Source organism: Myotis yumanensis, unplaced genomic scaffold (genome assembly GCF_028538775.1).
Source record: "Myotis yumanensis isolate MYYU_CA2020_CCGP unplaced genomic scaffold, mMyoYum1.0.hap1 SCAF_12, whole genome shotgun sequence".
In the NCBI taxonomy this organism is placed as follows: domain Eukaryota; kingdom Metazoa; phylum Chordata; class Mammalia; order Chiroptera; family Vespertilionidae; genus Myotis; species Myotis yumanensis.
In genome coordinates this window covers 18,896,431-18,911,550 of record NW_027223763.1, presented here as the reverse complement: position 1 = coordinate 18,911,550, position 15,120 = coordinate 18,896,431, and positions in this window count along the sequence as shown.

Sequence of the window (15,120 nt, the reverse complement as noted above, 5' to 3'; positions counted from 1 at the left end):
TGAGGAAAAATTACTTGCACAGTATGGCTTCAACTGTGTGAATTACTAGGTTAAACCACATAAAATTGCCATTTTGTAGGTCTACAATGCTTGAGCATTGGCAACTTCCTCATTCCTCCGGAATGAGGCCCAGAAATCAGGATTTTAAAAAAGATTCCCAGGTGATTCTAATGTGCAGCCAAGGTTGAGAACCACTGACTTAGAGGAATACACACTGTTAAGCCTAAAGTTTTCTCCACTAAAATATGTCTTTCCATTGCAAATGATCACTGCCAAAGAGTTGTGTCTGTAAAACTGATGAACAAATTTAGCACGAGCACAAAAGCAGCCATGAGGTGCTCATTCATCAGGTATTTATTAAACACCTACTGTGTGTCAGGCGGTGCCCTAAGTGCTTGAGTGACATCCGTGAACAAAAGAAACAACAACCTCTGCTCTTGTGGACATATGCATTCTAACAGGACAAGCCAGACAATGAACAACAAACATTATGAATAAATGAGTCATATTGTATGTTAAGACACCAGGGTTAAGGGTGCTAGGGAGAATGATGGAGGTGGGGTGAGGAGTTGCAATTTTAAATAGTATTGAGGAATTTAATAACTTAAGCAAACACTTCAGCAAAGGCCTGAAGGAGATGAGGGAGTTATTCACTTAGATATCTGGGGCAAGAATCTGGGCAGAGGGAATAACCAGTTCAAAGGCCCTTAAGGGAGCATTCGTAGAGTAAGGGAGCTGGTGGAGCCAAAGAGGCAGCAGGGGCTAGAGGCAGCAGGGGGACTCAGTCCCCCACCCTCTCCTCCGTCAGCCTCAGCAAGGACTCAGCCTTCCAGTCTGAGCTGGAAAGCCAAGCCAATGTAATGACTGCCAAATGTACTTGACAACACATCGAAAGTTAAATGCTGTCCCTTTGGCTGGTCACTTGATGCCAGCTTGTCAGGAAGCAGAGATTTCAGTGAGAGAACCGCAATCGTGTAGCAGCCCTCCGTTATAAGGGCGTCAGCCAAACGATCCAGATTATGAGTATATTTTAACATGATCATAGAAATGGACAGATAACATTCAGCGATGATCTCAGAGGGCTCTCAGGTCTTCAGGAACACTTGAGTGAAGCCTCAAGGATACACAGACCTGAGTTTCAAAAACTCTTTTTCTGGCACACATGCTACAGATCTGACAGAGGACCAAAGGGACCGTGATGGAGCCACGGACCACCACATAGATACGCCGAAAACCAGAAATGTAAGTCTGGAGACTTTGAGATCCTGCTCTGGAAACTCAAAGCATTGAGGATGTTCCCATCACTAGCTGGCTGTGGCTTTAGAAGTGAGGAGAAATGGTGGTAAATGTGAAAGAAGAAAGTTGGCATGCTGTACTGTGGCGGACTGTGTTTAAGCAATGGCCTTCCCTGAAAGGGGTGGTGTCATTTTACAAAACCAGGGAAAATGGGTTTGTCAAGCTTCCCGACCACACCCTCAAGGTTCATATGACCAACAACATAAAGAGAAAGAAAAACAACAGGCAATGGAGAAGGGTTATACAGAGGTCACTGCTTTGAGAAACCAGCAGTGATAAAGGAAACCCTCAATAATCCTTAATAGAAGATTCTCCTATAGGAGAAGAGTCAGGAACAATACTGAGGGCAGCAGGTCTTAAAGTTGGATCCAGGAACCACATAGGAAGATCACCTTGGGGGAAATATTCCTGGTGAGAAATGGCCTCCTGGTCTCAGTGCCGACCTTCTGAATCTCTGATTGTGGGACCCAGGAGCCTACAGTTTATAATGTGCTCTAAGAATCTTATGCGCACTGAGTTTTATAAGTTCTGTCCTATAGCCTCCGATGTATGTACACCAAGAACACAGTCTAAGAAATCAACTAAGAGGATGGGACATTTTACCAAGAGATAATCATCGTCTTGTAGGTGTCACTGATGCTTGGCTGGGTGGGATTAAGTGCTAAAGCATCTACTTCCTAAAGAAAGTGCTCATATAAAGGGGAAAAGGAGAGGAGGAGATGGAGAGAGGGCATCCCTACAGACAAATAGGGACCCCCTAATAGAGAGACGTGGGGCTATCTGCTCTCAGATGTCTGACTCTCCTGGGGCAAAAGCAAGCTAACCACGTGGCTGGAGAGGAGGTGGTAATGGTGGTAGTCACAGCGGTGGTGATGTTTGCTAAGAGGGGTAGACCTTAAAATAAACACATGGATGTGTGTAGAGTACACACAAAACTGAAACTGGGAAGGTCATTACCTCCCGAAGAGGAACTGGGTAAGTGGGGGCAGGGGAGGGTTATACATCTACTATGTGATGTATAACCTATTTAAAAGGAAGTACGCTCTAGAAAAAAAGTAATAATGATGTCTGCATAATATTTTGTAAAAATTATTTTGCTTTACATTTTGGATCCCTCTGAATTTTGCTGTCCAGGTGTGAAGCCAAGGTTACATGAGAAGCCAAGGCTGTAATGCACAGCAATGCACAGTAATGTATAACTGGTCCAAGAGAAACAGCCATAGGTCAAGAACTCTTCCTCCTATTGGAAATGCATGTGGCTGAGGGATGGAACAGATAAAAGAGCTTTGGATGAGGATAAAAAAGAAAGAAAAATAATTCCAGTGACCTCGGGATCAAGAACGATGCTTTCCAGACACAGCTGGGAACACAATGGCCAGAGCATTAAGAGGAGAACTGTGTCTACCTGGGCCTCTCCTGGAAGTCACATCCATGAAAAGATGAGCTTCTGAAACCTGTTCTTGCTTGGCTGCCCATTCCACCTCTGAGATGTTGGAAACCTGATCTGGACCCAGGAGACAACTGTGTTTCAGCCCGGGTGACGTTTCAAGAATGGGAGACACTGTTCAGCCTGCCCAGTGCTCTGGTGACCTTCTAGTGTTGCATGGATGACACACCACAGGATTTCCTCAACTGCGCCCTGGCGTCCTGCTGGGATGTCCTTCTCATTTTTTCCATGGTACACATTGTGGCTGCATCACAGTGCAAACACAGTGTCCCCCGATGCCTCTGTAAACATGAGTCACGTGTGAAGCTAAGGGAATCTGTGTCCAGCCAGGGACAGCAGAGTCACGAAGGCATATCATCTTCACATATGGGGTACCAGTTGATGAGGGTCATATGGTTTTCTGTCAAGATGCCCGAGCAGATGACTTAATGTAGCAGCCATCAAGGCCTACACAGACACGGCTCTTTTTCTGCCCAAATGTCCCCCTCTGGGAGAAAGTTCTCCAGCTTCTGTAACAAAAAATATTACTCTCTTCCCATTTCTTCCCCTTCTTGGGCTTCTCTCAATTTGGTCTTTGATGCCACCACTGGTCCAGTCTTGGTCATCCCAGACTAAGCACCAGCACAAACCTCTTTGCTGCTTCTGCTTGAAAATGAAGCCATCCATATCAACCTCCTGAAACAACTCATTCTACCATCTCTGCCTGTTGAAATCCTACCCAAACCTTTCAGGTGCATCTCACCAGCTACCTCTTCCTGGATTATCCCAACTTGTTATAAACTCTCTAATCCCTGCACGCCAGCGTATTTGGCCTGTTCTTTTGTGCTTCTCACCTCATTTTGACTTGCATTTCTTTTTTAATGTGCATGTCTCTTTTGGAAGGCTCTTGGAAAATCCCTGAATGGGGTCAAAGTTCTTCCTGATACCATGTGGCCTGTGACTATTATTTCTGAGCAAGGTATGCAGAGGGCTCTGAGCCCGGTCTGAAAAATGACTTGCCTTTCTGCAGTGAGCAAGAAGACTTGTGTCGTAACTAAAGTCCCTCTGGAATTCCTTCTGGAATTTTGCTTTCGAGCTTGATAATTAATCCACCAATAGGTAGATAGGAAAGAGATACAGATAGATGTAGAGAGATAGATAAGGGAGACATGTGATTAGGGGTGTCCCAAATACAGTATAATTAATTCTATGACGAGATATCACTATGCACTCTCAATTTCTAGATGAAACAGTTAAAGGAATTAAGACATCACCTCTGCCCCTCCATACCTGGGAGTTACCCAGCTATGCTGATAGAAGGTCTACAGGTCAAGGACACACCCCTTTGTTATCTACTTGCATTGCTGAGAGAGCTAATTTCAATGAAGTCCAATTTTAGACAGGAGGACCAGGAATAACAGGGTGAGTAAAATCCATCCTAGAAATTACCAAGGGACAGAGGGTGATTAAAACCTTCTTGGTGTCTCATGGTTTCACTTTCATTGCCATCTTGAATCATGTGCAGTCTCAACTGTGGGAAGCTGGTCCAGTTTTGTCAGGGCCGTGATGGTATGTTATCCTCACACTACAGGATAAATACATCGAGGGCAGCCTTCAGATCTCACTCAATCTTGTGCAGGCTGAGTAACCATCATTCTCTGACGTTGGCAGGCCCTCCTTTTGCATTTAGATCCCACTAGATTCACCCTTAATACATTATATACAATTGAGCAAGTCCACTACCTCACCCGTGAACGCTCTCACATCGTTTCCTCTTATGCTGGGAGCCTAGACAGAATCTGGTACTTTCTCACTCATACACAGGAGTGTGATGAGTGAGAAATGTAGTTGAAACTGGATTGCCTTGTTGATATGTCCAAGTCAGGCCAAGTCCCTTGGCTTACTAAGGCCAGTGTATTATTTTCCATTACATTTGGTTCAGTGGCATTAAAAAAAAATGTACATAGTACTTGTACATAATTTCAAGTGCCAATTTATATGAGGGAACCATTTCCCAACAGTGTTATCTGGTTTCTTCTCAAGTTCCCTGGGTTGAGGTCAGTCTTTGTAGTTAATGTTAGGTTCCTGACCCAGACACATTCTGTGCTAGTCATGGGAAAAAAAAAAAAAAGGTCAGTTTTCCATGGTTGGGATAAAGAGGTGACCGTGGGAACATGGACAGCCCTGTCTCTGGTTCTGGTGAAGTCACTGGAAAGCCAGCCCAGCCTGGCTGCCCAGTAAACCCGCACGGAAACGGGGATCAACGAGGACAGTCAAGCAAGAGGAAATGGACCCGTTCTGCAAAGCCAGCCTCGGCATAGGGAGCAGAGAAAAACAGCCGTCCCATTCGGGCGGAAAATACTTCTTTAGCTACTTTGTTAAGAAACAGTGAAGTAATCCTAAAAACTGTGCTGTATAAGGAAAAAAAACGGGTTGTCTCCGTTGAACCCAGAGAAGACCAGTAGAAGAACCAATGGACAACGCATTGAGTCATGAGAAATTAAAACAACAACACACGCACATGCACACACATACGCACACAATGTCTTTCGGCCACTAAGTCTTGGGAGTGGTTTGTTACCAGGAATAGATAATGGGGGCCTCGCAACAGGAACCCTTGTCGCTGAGGCCTCTCCCTTGCATCCTCCCATGTCCCTGCTGCTTTTATTCCTGGCTGGCCTGGCCCAGCTGAGTGTCCTGGGATTCTCAGAGATTTCCATCTTTCCTATTGGCCCTTACTGCCTTCATTCAACCCTGCATTATTTTAAGGCAGGCGGTGTCAAACCCCAGCGTTTAAAGAGCTGAACTAGAGTGGAGTGTCCTTAGGGAAGTGGGAGGGAATGTCTTTAGGAGAGGGATGCTGTGGGTCTTGTTCACCATTACACAGGCGCCCCCCCGCCCCGCCCCCGTGCCTGGAATGCTGTCTAACACACAGCGAATACTGAAGAGATATGCGTAAATAAATGAACAAGTGAATCTTGGGAGCTCGTTTAAAATATAGATTCCAGATCGCCACCGCTGGAGACTCTGATCTGGTAATGCTGGTTTGGGCCCAGGAAACTGCCTTGCTATTTAGCCATCTGAGAGATGCCAAGGCAGGCGGCCTGTGGAACACATTCCCGCCGTCAGGGTCTCAAGTTATCCCTGGACCGAGAAAGGCACATTGAACCATTTCCCAGCAGGCTGTGCATCACAATCACCTGGAAGTCTTGCTCCTATTAGTCCCTTGTCCTCACTCCTGACCTACTGAATCTGCAAAGCCCTCGGATGGAGACTTACAATCTTTATTATTAAGAAACTCCTGGGTGCAGCTGGTTCACGGACTGAAGGGCATTTGGAAACCACCAGCCCAACCAACATAATTCTCTGGAAGTCACTGGTCGCCAAACACACTTTTCTCATTCCTGAGAACAGAGAACACACACCTCCTTAGTCAGGCACTCTTATGCTAATCTTGAAGGCTTTCTGAAGAAAGGCTTTTATAACTACTGACAGATGCATTTGGTAGGGACTCCTAAGCCTACATGTCTCATCTGTCAGTCAGATGTTGGTCACATCTGCCTCTCACATGGTGTGAGGACAGAGCGAGGCCAGGTGTGTGGCAGCACTCTGAAACTGAAAACACCATGCCCATGACTCGTCATCCTTTGGTCACAACCATGTCATGCAAGGGATTAAAATATTTTACCTACTTTTAACTAATCATTATGAGTCGTCTTGCTCTCTTATTAACAAAGGGAGAGCCAGACCTAGGCGAGTCCAACGTAAATATTTCAAGGACAGGAAAGCCCGGCCACATCTCTAGTTCCTTTACTGTGTCTTCAAAGCTGTGCAGGATCTGAGCCCTGCATCACCTTGGTCTCTCCTTCCCGGCCCCTTGCCTCCCCCTCCCCCTTTCCCTCCCCCCCCAGTATCAGCTCTCTCAGAACACAAATTTGGTTCACCTCTGTCACTAGCCAAGCTGTGCACATATCTAGAATGTTCTTTATTGTTGTCCATTCCCATCCACCCGACCTTTCCCAAAAGTTTAAGGTCTGTTATTATCTCCTATCCTCTCGTCAGACTGAACTGCCCAGCCCCCGGTTTGAACGTCCACTGAACATTTATTTTACTTTTTAGTTATTTATTTTTTAAAATTATTTTTATTGATTTCAGAGAGGAAGGGAGAGGGAGAGAGAGATAGAAACATCAATGATGAGAGAGAATCATTGATCAGCTGCCTCCTGCACACCCCCTACTGGGGATTGAGCCTGCAACTGCTCTATCCACTGAGCCAAACAAGCCAGGGCCACTGAACATTTATTTATCCACACCCCTGTACCACTTGGTTGCAGTTATGTAAGTCCATAAGTCTCCACCCGCTTCCCTGACCTGGGGGAGATGGGGCAGGGATGTTCCCTTATTCATCCCCGGATCCCTGGCCCTGAGCACAGTGCCTGGCCCAGAGAAGGGGTTTATAGACATTTGTGTGAAAGTCAGAGGCTGTCTTTGACGGAATTCAAACTCCTAAGGAAAGAAAGGTGATGGTGCCTGGCAGTGAGTGGTCACGTGTCTCTGTGAATCTGATTTCCTGCTGTGACCTTTGCCCACTTCTCCTCCAGGCAGAGACTTACGAAAGCCAAGAAACTACAATTAGCTGCTAACCTGATCTTTAGCAGGTGGGGGTATCCAGCAGGTTTAGAAGACTTTGTCTAAGTGGATATTATATGTAAATATAATATATGTAATAATGTGATGTATGTAAATGTGATCTAAATGAATAGATTAAGATGTTAATCAGAAATCTCTTCTGAGGCCAGTTCTGAGTCTTTGATGCCTACCTGCACCTCCAGCTGCATGTCCCAAAACATTTCAAACTTCACTGTCCCCAGATTAACAGAGCAGCCCATGCCAAAGCCTGCTCCTTGTCCATTGGCCACATGTCCAGTTGCCTGGGCTCCAAGCCCCAAGACTTGCCTCTCTCTGGACGTCTAAGGGGATCACATGTTCCCTCCATCCTTCCCAAACTCCACCTTCTGCTTCAGGACCTCCTTAACTCTCACCAGAGCTCTTGCAAATAACTTTCCAGTTGGTCTCCCAGCTTCCTCTCAGTTTTTTTTTTTTTTTTTTTTTTTTTTTGTGTGCAACATTAGTAACACGTTAATCTTGCTAAAGCAGATGGTTGAACAACCTGCTCCTCTGCTTGAAAACCACACTGGCTCCCACCACCTACCTACTGAATAAAGTCCAAACTCCTTAGTCTGCACCATATTTGATGGTAGCGAACCTACCCAATCAGATGCCATCTCTTGGGAAGTGAGAATGTGAGGAGGAAACAACCAGGAGCATTAATTGTTCAACAGATATCAATTAGTACCAACTGTATGCCATGCACTGTCCTAGGCTCTGGGGAAAGAGTGAAGTCCTTGATTTTATGAAGTTTACATGTGAGGAGAGAAAACATGGTTGAATATGACTTCTATCCTGAAAAGTGAGGAGTGTGATAGGTTATGTCGATTGCATTGGCCACCAGTTCTCCTCTCCTCCCTGCATCATGCTCATTGCCAAATGACCCTGAAGTTCCTTACACTACAAATGGATAGACTGCACTGTGCTCAATTTTGGGCGTGGCCATGTGACTCCCTTTGGCCCATGGGATGTTAGCAGACATGATGCAATTAGAGGCTTGACATATGCTTGTGTGGTTACGCCCATCCCTGCTGCTCTGCCAACAGAAAGACTGCCCCAGGTAGACTGCTGGTCCCAGAAGAATGAGAAAAATGGGAAGTAGACCCAAACTGTGAGTCAATGGTGGTTGTTTGGGAGGATGGTTTATTAAACAGCATTACTGGGGCAACAGCTGACTGATACAAGGAACTCTAATACTATCGTCCATGAGGTCTACTGACATCCCTGCTTCAGAGCTGTGTTCCAGAGGGACTGGTCGGCTGCCAGGGGATCCTCAGACTTCCTTGCTTCCATGCAAGAAGTCCTTCCATGCAGAAGTACCTGAATCTAGGCATTTACATCAGTATCTAAGTAACCCAAGTCTGTCTTTTCCTGGCAACCCAGAAGAGCCTAAGACAATGTCTCCCCTCCCCTCATGAGGTCCTGAGGGCAGAGATTGCCCTTGAAAGCTGTCCTGGCAGAGAGCCTGGTACACTGCATGGTACACTCCACTAGTTGTGAAACCGGATGAAACTGTCAAAATTAGTGAATTTAATGAGGCAGTATGCCCCGGGTCCTCTCTTGGAAGATCCCTTTCCATGCAAGAGACTGTTATCAATTCAGCTAATCTGTAAGACACCCCCCGCCCCACTCGCCCATTCTGTATCTGCCCACTCATTGTTGGCACTGGGATATAAAGGCACATTAGGCATGACTGGCCCTTGTCCTTAGAGAGGTCACCGAACAGCAGAAGAGACAAATAGACTTTTCCAAGGTGGTGAGATAAAATCGACCAGAGAACTGAGAACAAGATCCTGAGGAAGTAGACAAATCCGGTTTGGTGGGTCAGAGAACATTTCTAGGATAAGATGATTCTTGAGATGAGTTGATAGGCAAGGATCAGCAGGCAGGTACGGAAGGGGAGAACATTCTGGGAAGCAGGTGAGCAAGTGTATGAACTTAAAATCTATGATGAGGGTGTAAGGGTGTGGTGGGCAGGTTGGGGGGGGGGGGGGGGAGGTGGTGGTGGTGGTGGTGGGAAGTGGTGGGAAATGAGGAGGAAACTCAGGCCCAGCCAGATGTGAAGAGCTTCAATTCTACAGTAAGTTCCTGAGGGCACTAGGCAGCATTGAAGATTTCAACAGGGGAGTGACCTTCATGTTTTGCATTTTTCAAAGATCCCTCTGGCAACAATGACTTGGCAATGAGGACGCTTGTCAAGCTATTGCAGTAAAAAAGGGGAAAATGAAGGTGACCTGAAGTGCCCCTGGAAACCCAGAGAAGTGAGGGGTGGGAGAGCTAGGAGGCTGACTGGATAGACCTGGTCACGGAGGGTGGGAGAGAAGGATGTGGACCATGGATCCTAGGTTTCTGATTAAACAAGGGAGGGTGTTGGCACCACTCAGTGAAGTTGGGAGCCTTGGGGGGTGGCGGGTGGAAGATGAGTCCCCTTAGGGTCTTGTGTGTCAAGGGGGACTGTGGGGCCTGCAAGTGTATGTCTCTCAGGCAGGTCTACACCAAACTCAGGAGAGAGGTGTATGTGGGTGTCGTAAGTGTGAGATGGCGGTTGAAATTACGGGTGTGGTGTGTGCTGGTGCTTGCAGAAGCACTAAAGAGTCATCCCCACATGGTAGGGACTACCATTGGAGCCCCAAGGAATCCGTACATGCTACCTAAGAGGTTATTCTAGGAAATCCCAGGCAGAGACCAGCCTTGTTCACCTTTGTGTTGCCACAACCCATCACAGGGCTGAGACGTTAGCACATGCTCAATAGTGTTGGATGAATGAATGAATGAATGAATGAGGTCCCCTGGTCCTTTGGAAGTCATAGATGGAGCACCAACACTGTCAGTCCCCATACCTGGGGTGATTCTCTAAGTTCAAAGTATGAATTAACCAAGTTCAGAATTCCCATAATTTCGTACTTCCCAGAGATCCTCAGGTGATTAGCCACCGGGTGGAACTTCCTGAGAGTCCAGATCCCTGGGCACCATAGATATTTTAATTTAGTGGGTCCAGACCAGAGCCCAGGAATCTGCTTTCGAAACAAGCTCCCTAAGTGATTCTGACGCAGATGCAACATGGACCATATTTGGGGAAAAGCCACTTGTGCAGAATAGTCCTCGTTTCCCCATGTAAATCTGCTCTGTACTTTCCTTGCTCTGCTCTGCACTTGGGGAAGCTGCCTTCTGTGCCTGCACCATCTGGGCTCCTTTGGTCTCTGGCTTCCGTTTGGGTTCAAGCAGTGGGAGGCAACAGCAGGCGATGGCTGGGAGGAGAGAGGGTGGGCTTTGGTTCCCTGCTCCCCTGCCAGGCTGTGGTTTGGCAGTAGCTGCATCCATAGCTCCCACTGGGCAGCTTCTCTGCTGGCTGTAGCTCTGGCCAAGTTCTGCACTAGCTCCCTTCCTTGGCCCCATCAGGCCTACGGGTGACAGCTTCCCACAGCAGCTAGTGTCTGAGTGTTTCTCATCTTTATTTCCTTTAACCCTACCCAGACCTCTAAATCATTTCTTCATTACATGCTTTCCAAGTACCTCTTTGAGTGCCTTCTGCTTCCTGTCAAGGCAGGGAAACACTACCACTGATTGGAAAGAGATGGGGATTCTGTGCTCAGTTCTGCTCAGTTCAGTTCAGCTCAGCAGACATTTACCCAGCAAGGCCCTCTGAGCCTGGCTCATGCCAGGAGCTTCGAATAAAAAAAGTGACCCAGGCCCAGTGCCTTCCTGCAGGGAGCTCACAGCTTAATGGGAGGGAGAGTCCCAGAGTGCAGGTTGGTGATGGGGTAACTCAGGGTCACATTGAAAGTGCAGGGGAGATCAGGAGTGGCAGGCAAGAAGGGTTCCAAGAGAAGGGGTCAGGTAGAATTTGAGTGGGCAGAGAAAGAAAGAGGAAGAACAATTCAGGCAGAGACAGACCCTGGAGATGTGAATGGCAGTGCTGGGTGTGGTCGGCCTGGAGGTGAAACAGAGGTGGGAACCGTCATGCCCACTCTGCTGGGAGGCAGAGGGAGGCAGCGGAGTCTTGAGTTGTGTCAGGTGCTAGTCAGGGGGCCCACACCTGCAGGTGCTCTGTGAGCCTCCCACCCTTTCCCAACTGCTATGATTCAGGCTCCTTTCCTTCTGAAGCATGACTTGTTCACCTGCCTCCCAAGGCTCCCTGCCTCCCTCAGCGGGGTGTCTGAAAGAAAAGAGGGAGGGAGACTGGGTGGAATGGGCCTGGGGTCTATGAGGTTAAGACAAAAGAAAAGCTCTGGCTGGAACGTGCAGAGCACCTCCCATTGGGGACTCCTGGGTCCACAAACCATCTCCATTGACTTTAAAGAGAGATGAGTCTGGCAAACTCTTACTCACCCTTCAAAAGCCAACTGAGGTTTCACCGCCTCCAGGAAGACTTCCTGGAACTCCCCAACTTGTGCTCCTTCTCTTGGTCTCGTCACAGTCTCTGGTACTGTGTGTGCTCACCAGCCTGCCTATCCCACTTGACTACCGATCCTCAAGCATGTGGCTTCGACCTACAGTGGGGCCTTGACTTACGAGTGTCTCGACTAACAAGTTTTTTGAGATATCAGCTGTCTCTCGGCCGATTTTTTGCTTTGAGTTGACAGAGTAATTTGAGTTAACGAGCTCGGTCTCGGAACGAATTAAACTTGTAAGTCAAGGCCCCACCGTATTTGTCTCTTTCTCTCTAGTACTCAGCACTGGGCTGAGGGGCACAGACGGGTGTTGGAAAAATATTTGCTGAAGGAATTCTTGCTGCATTAGAAGAATTAGTAATAATAATAGTGAATTATCAGCATTATTTGAGGAATGAGGAAATGGTGGCCCAGGGCAGTAAGGGACTTGCTCATGATCATGCAGCCTGTAAATGACAGGGCAGGACTGGAACGCGAAACCAAACAGACCTGTTGATTCCAAGGGCTGCAGAGCACGGGGCTGGACATCTCACCCACACAGGCCCCCGTGGGGTGGCTGGCCAGTGCGGCTCAGCCAGGAGCTTGGGAATAAGAGCACAGGTTAATGGGGCAATTGGCTCCTTGCCAGGAATGGTTCAGAGCCCTGCATTTGCATCAACTCACTTTCCCCTGACAACAGCCTTGGGAGGTTATGTGTATAGTCATCGCCCGGTTGTGTGGATACCACGCAGAGGCAGGGCTGGTATTCACACCCAGACTTATTTCAGAGCCCAAGCTCTAACCATTGTACTCCCCCAAGGAAACATGGCACCAACTTCAGGTGTAGGAGGAAAGAGAAAGCACGGCCCAAGGTTGGACTGTACGTAAAGAATTTATAAAGAGAAATAGGCCTGTACGTGGCAAAAACAAAATCTTTTTTTTTTTTTAAAAAAGACAAACATTTTAAGAGGCATCCTAAATTATATAAATTGAGAGTATTGGGAAATTTTGAGCATCACCGAGTAAATTGCACGGGCCTGATGGAATGTGCCCCGTCTGCTACTGAGCAGCTGTGTGATCCTCTGCCCATCGCTTCCCCTATTTGGGCTTCATTTATTTCCTTCCAGAGCTTTCATGAAAGTGTTTCCTTTTGGATTGGGAAGTACTGGGCAGTCTGTACCACGCACAGTGTTTTAGCGCCGTCTACTGTCCAGTGATAGCACTGTCAGTGGTGTGGTTCGTCAGATAGGAAGGGAGAAGCAAGCAGCCTGCGCCTGAAATAATTGGTGAGCAACCAAGGGCAACCACAGAAGTCCCTGCCATAAAGCGGAAGCCAGCGCTGTTCCATCCCATCCAAGACTCAGAGGTTCTGTTGATCCTGCCCACACAGCTTCAGTTGTTTTTCGAAGTGCTTGTTCCCGAGTGCATGTACACCCACACTCTCCACGCCCACACACAGCGCCGTCTCTATTATTACACTTATCACCTTGTATGGTGATTGCCTGTGGACATGGCTGTCTTGTAAAGTGTGAGGCCTGATGCTGCTCACCTTTATATTCTCTCCCTGCCTCCCGGTAGGACACACAGGCCCTCAACTCAAGGTTATTGTATGGATGTCGAATGGAGAGAAGAACAAATGAAACGATAAAAGAGACAGCGCTCTGGAGAAAGGTTGGGGTGGTGAGGAGCAGAGAAGAGAAGCCGTGAGTTTGGAACGAGTGAACCACAGGTTTAGCAAGGTTCCCAGCGGACCTCACATTGCACTGGCATCTTTTCAAAATCGGAGTGGGCGAAGGGGTTTGGTGCCGGGGGCAAGTGGAGGGCTTTTGCGGTGCTGCCCAGGGCACTGTATACCTGGGTGTGGTCAGCTAGAGCAGCGGTTCTCAACCTGTGGGTCGCGACCCCTTTGGGGGGTCGAACCACCCTTTCACAGGGGTCACCTAAGACCATCGGAAAAACACATATATAATTACATATTGTTTTTGTGATTAATCACTATGCTTTAATTATGTTCAATTTGTAACAATGAAATTGGGGGTCACCACAACATGAGGAGCTGTATTAAAGGGCCGTGGCATTAGGAAGGTTGAGAACCACTGATCTAGAGAAAATGCATTGAACTGCCTACTCATGTGCACTTATGATTGATTTGTGCACCTTTCTGTATGTGTGTTGTACTTTGCTAAGAGGCTTACATAAAGCTAATCTGAGAGGATTGATAGATACCTCTCCTTAGGCCTTCCTTGTTCCCGAGGTAGAGGCAGGAGGCAGGTTGTAGAGTCTGTTTGAAAGAGCCATCTCTGCTTGCTGTCTCCAAGTCTAGCTTCTGAGACCTATGGACTTTTCCAGTGTTTGACACTCTTGCCCACTCCCCCTTTCTTGAAATACTCCAGCCCCTTGGCTTCCAGGGCTCGGCAGAGCTGTCTTTGGCTTCAGCTCCATCTCCTTTGCAGGCCTCTCTTCCAAGAACCATTCCTTGGCGTTCCTGAATGTTTTGTGCGAGTCCTGCCCTGTTTCTAACTCTGCAAATTCTTCCTGGAAATCTCATCTGCTCTTAGGGCCAACCCGGTGATGATGACTCACAGGATCAAATGAATCTTGAGCCCATACTTCGCTCCAGAGCTGTGGACCACTTATCCAACTGCTTCTTTGACACTCTACTTGAACATCTCAGTGGTAACGCCATTCAACATGTCCCTAGAGGGAATCCTTTCTCTCTGCACCCCTATCCATAAGCTTGCTCCTCCACATGTGTTCCTCATTTCAGTGAATGAACCCACCGTCTACCTAGTGGTTGGGCTTAATTCCTTGTAGACTGCATTATTATTTTATTTTATTTATTTATTTTTTAAAAATAATTTTTATTTCTTGATGTATTACAAAGAGTATTACATATGTCTCCTCCCCCCCTCCCCCTGACATTCCCCCGGCCCCTACCCCCTAGTGTCTTGTGTCCATTGGTTATTCTCATATGCATGCACACAAGTCCTTCGGTTGATCTCTTAACCGCCCCCCCCCCCCCAAAAAAAACCCTCCCCAGGCTTCCCACTGTAGTTTGACAGTCTGTTCAATGTTGCTCTGTCTCTGCATCTACCCCTGTTCATCAGTCTATACTGGTCCCCATTATCTGTCCCACCCTCACTGGAGCAGTCCCAACCTCACTGGGGCCGTCTCTACCTCACCGGGGCCGTTTCAACCTCACCGGGCCGGTAGACTGCATTATTGCTTAGCAAACACTCTCCCTTCACTTTCTGGCTTGGAGAGAGTATACTTATCACTCCATTGCCTTTGGGCTTATTCATGTCTTACTTTGAACATAGGAATGGCCACCTGGATCACACCTCTCACCCTTTAGGGGTC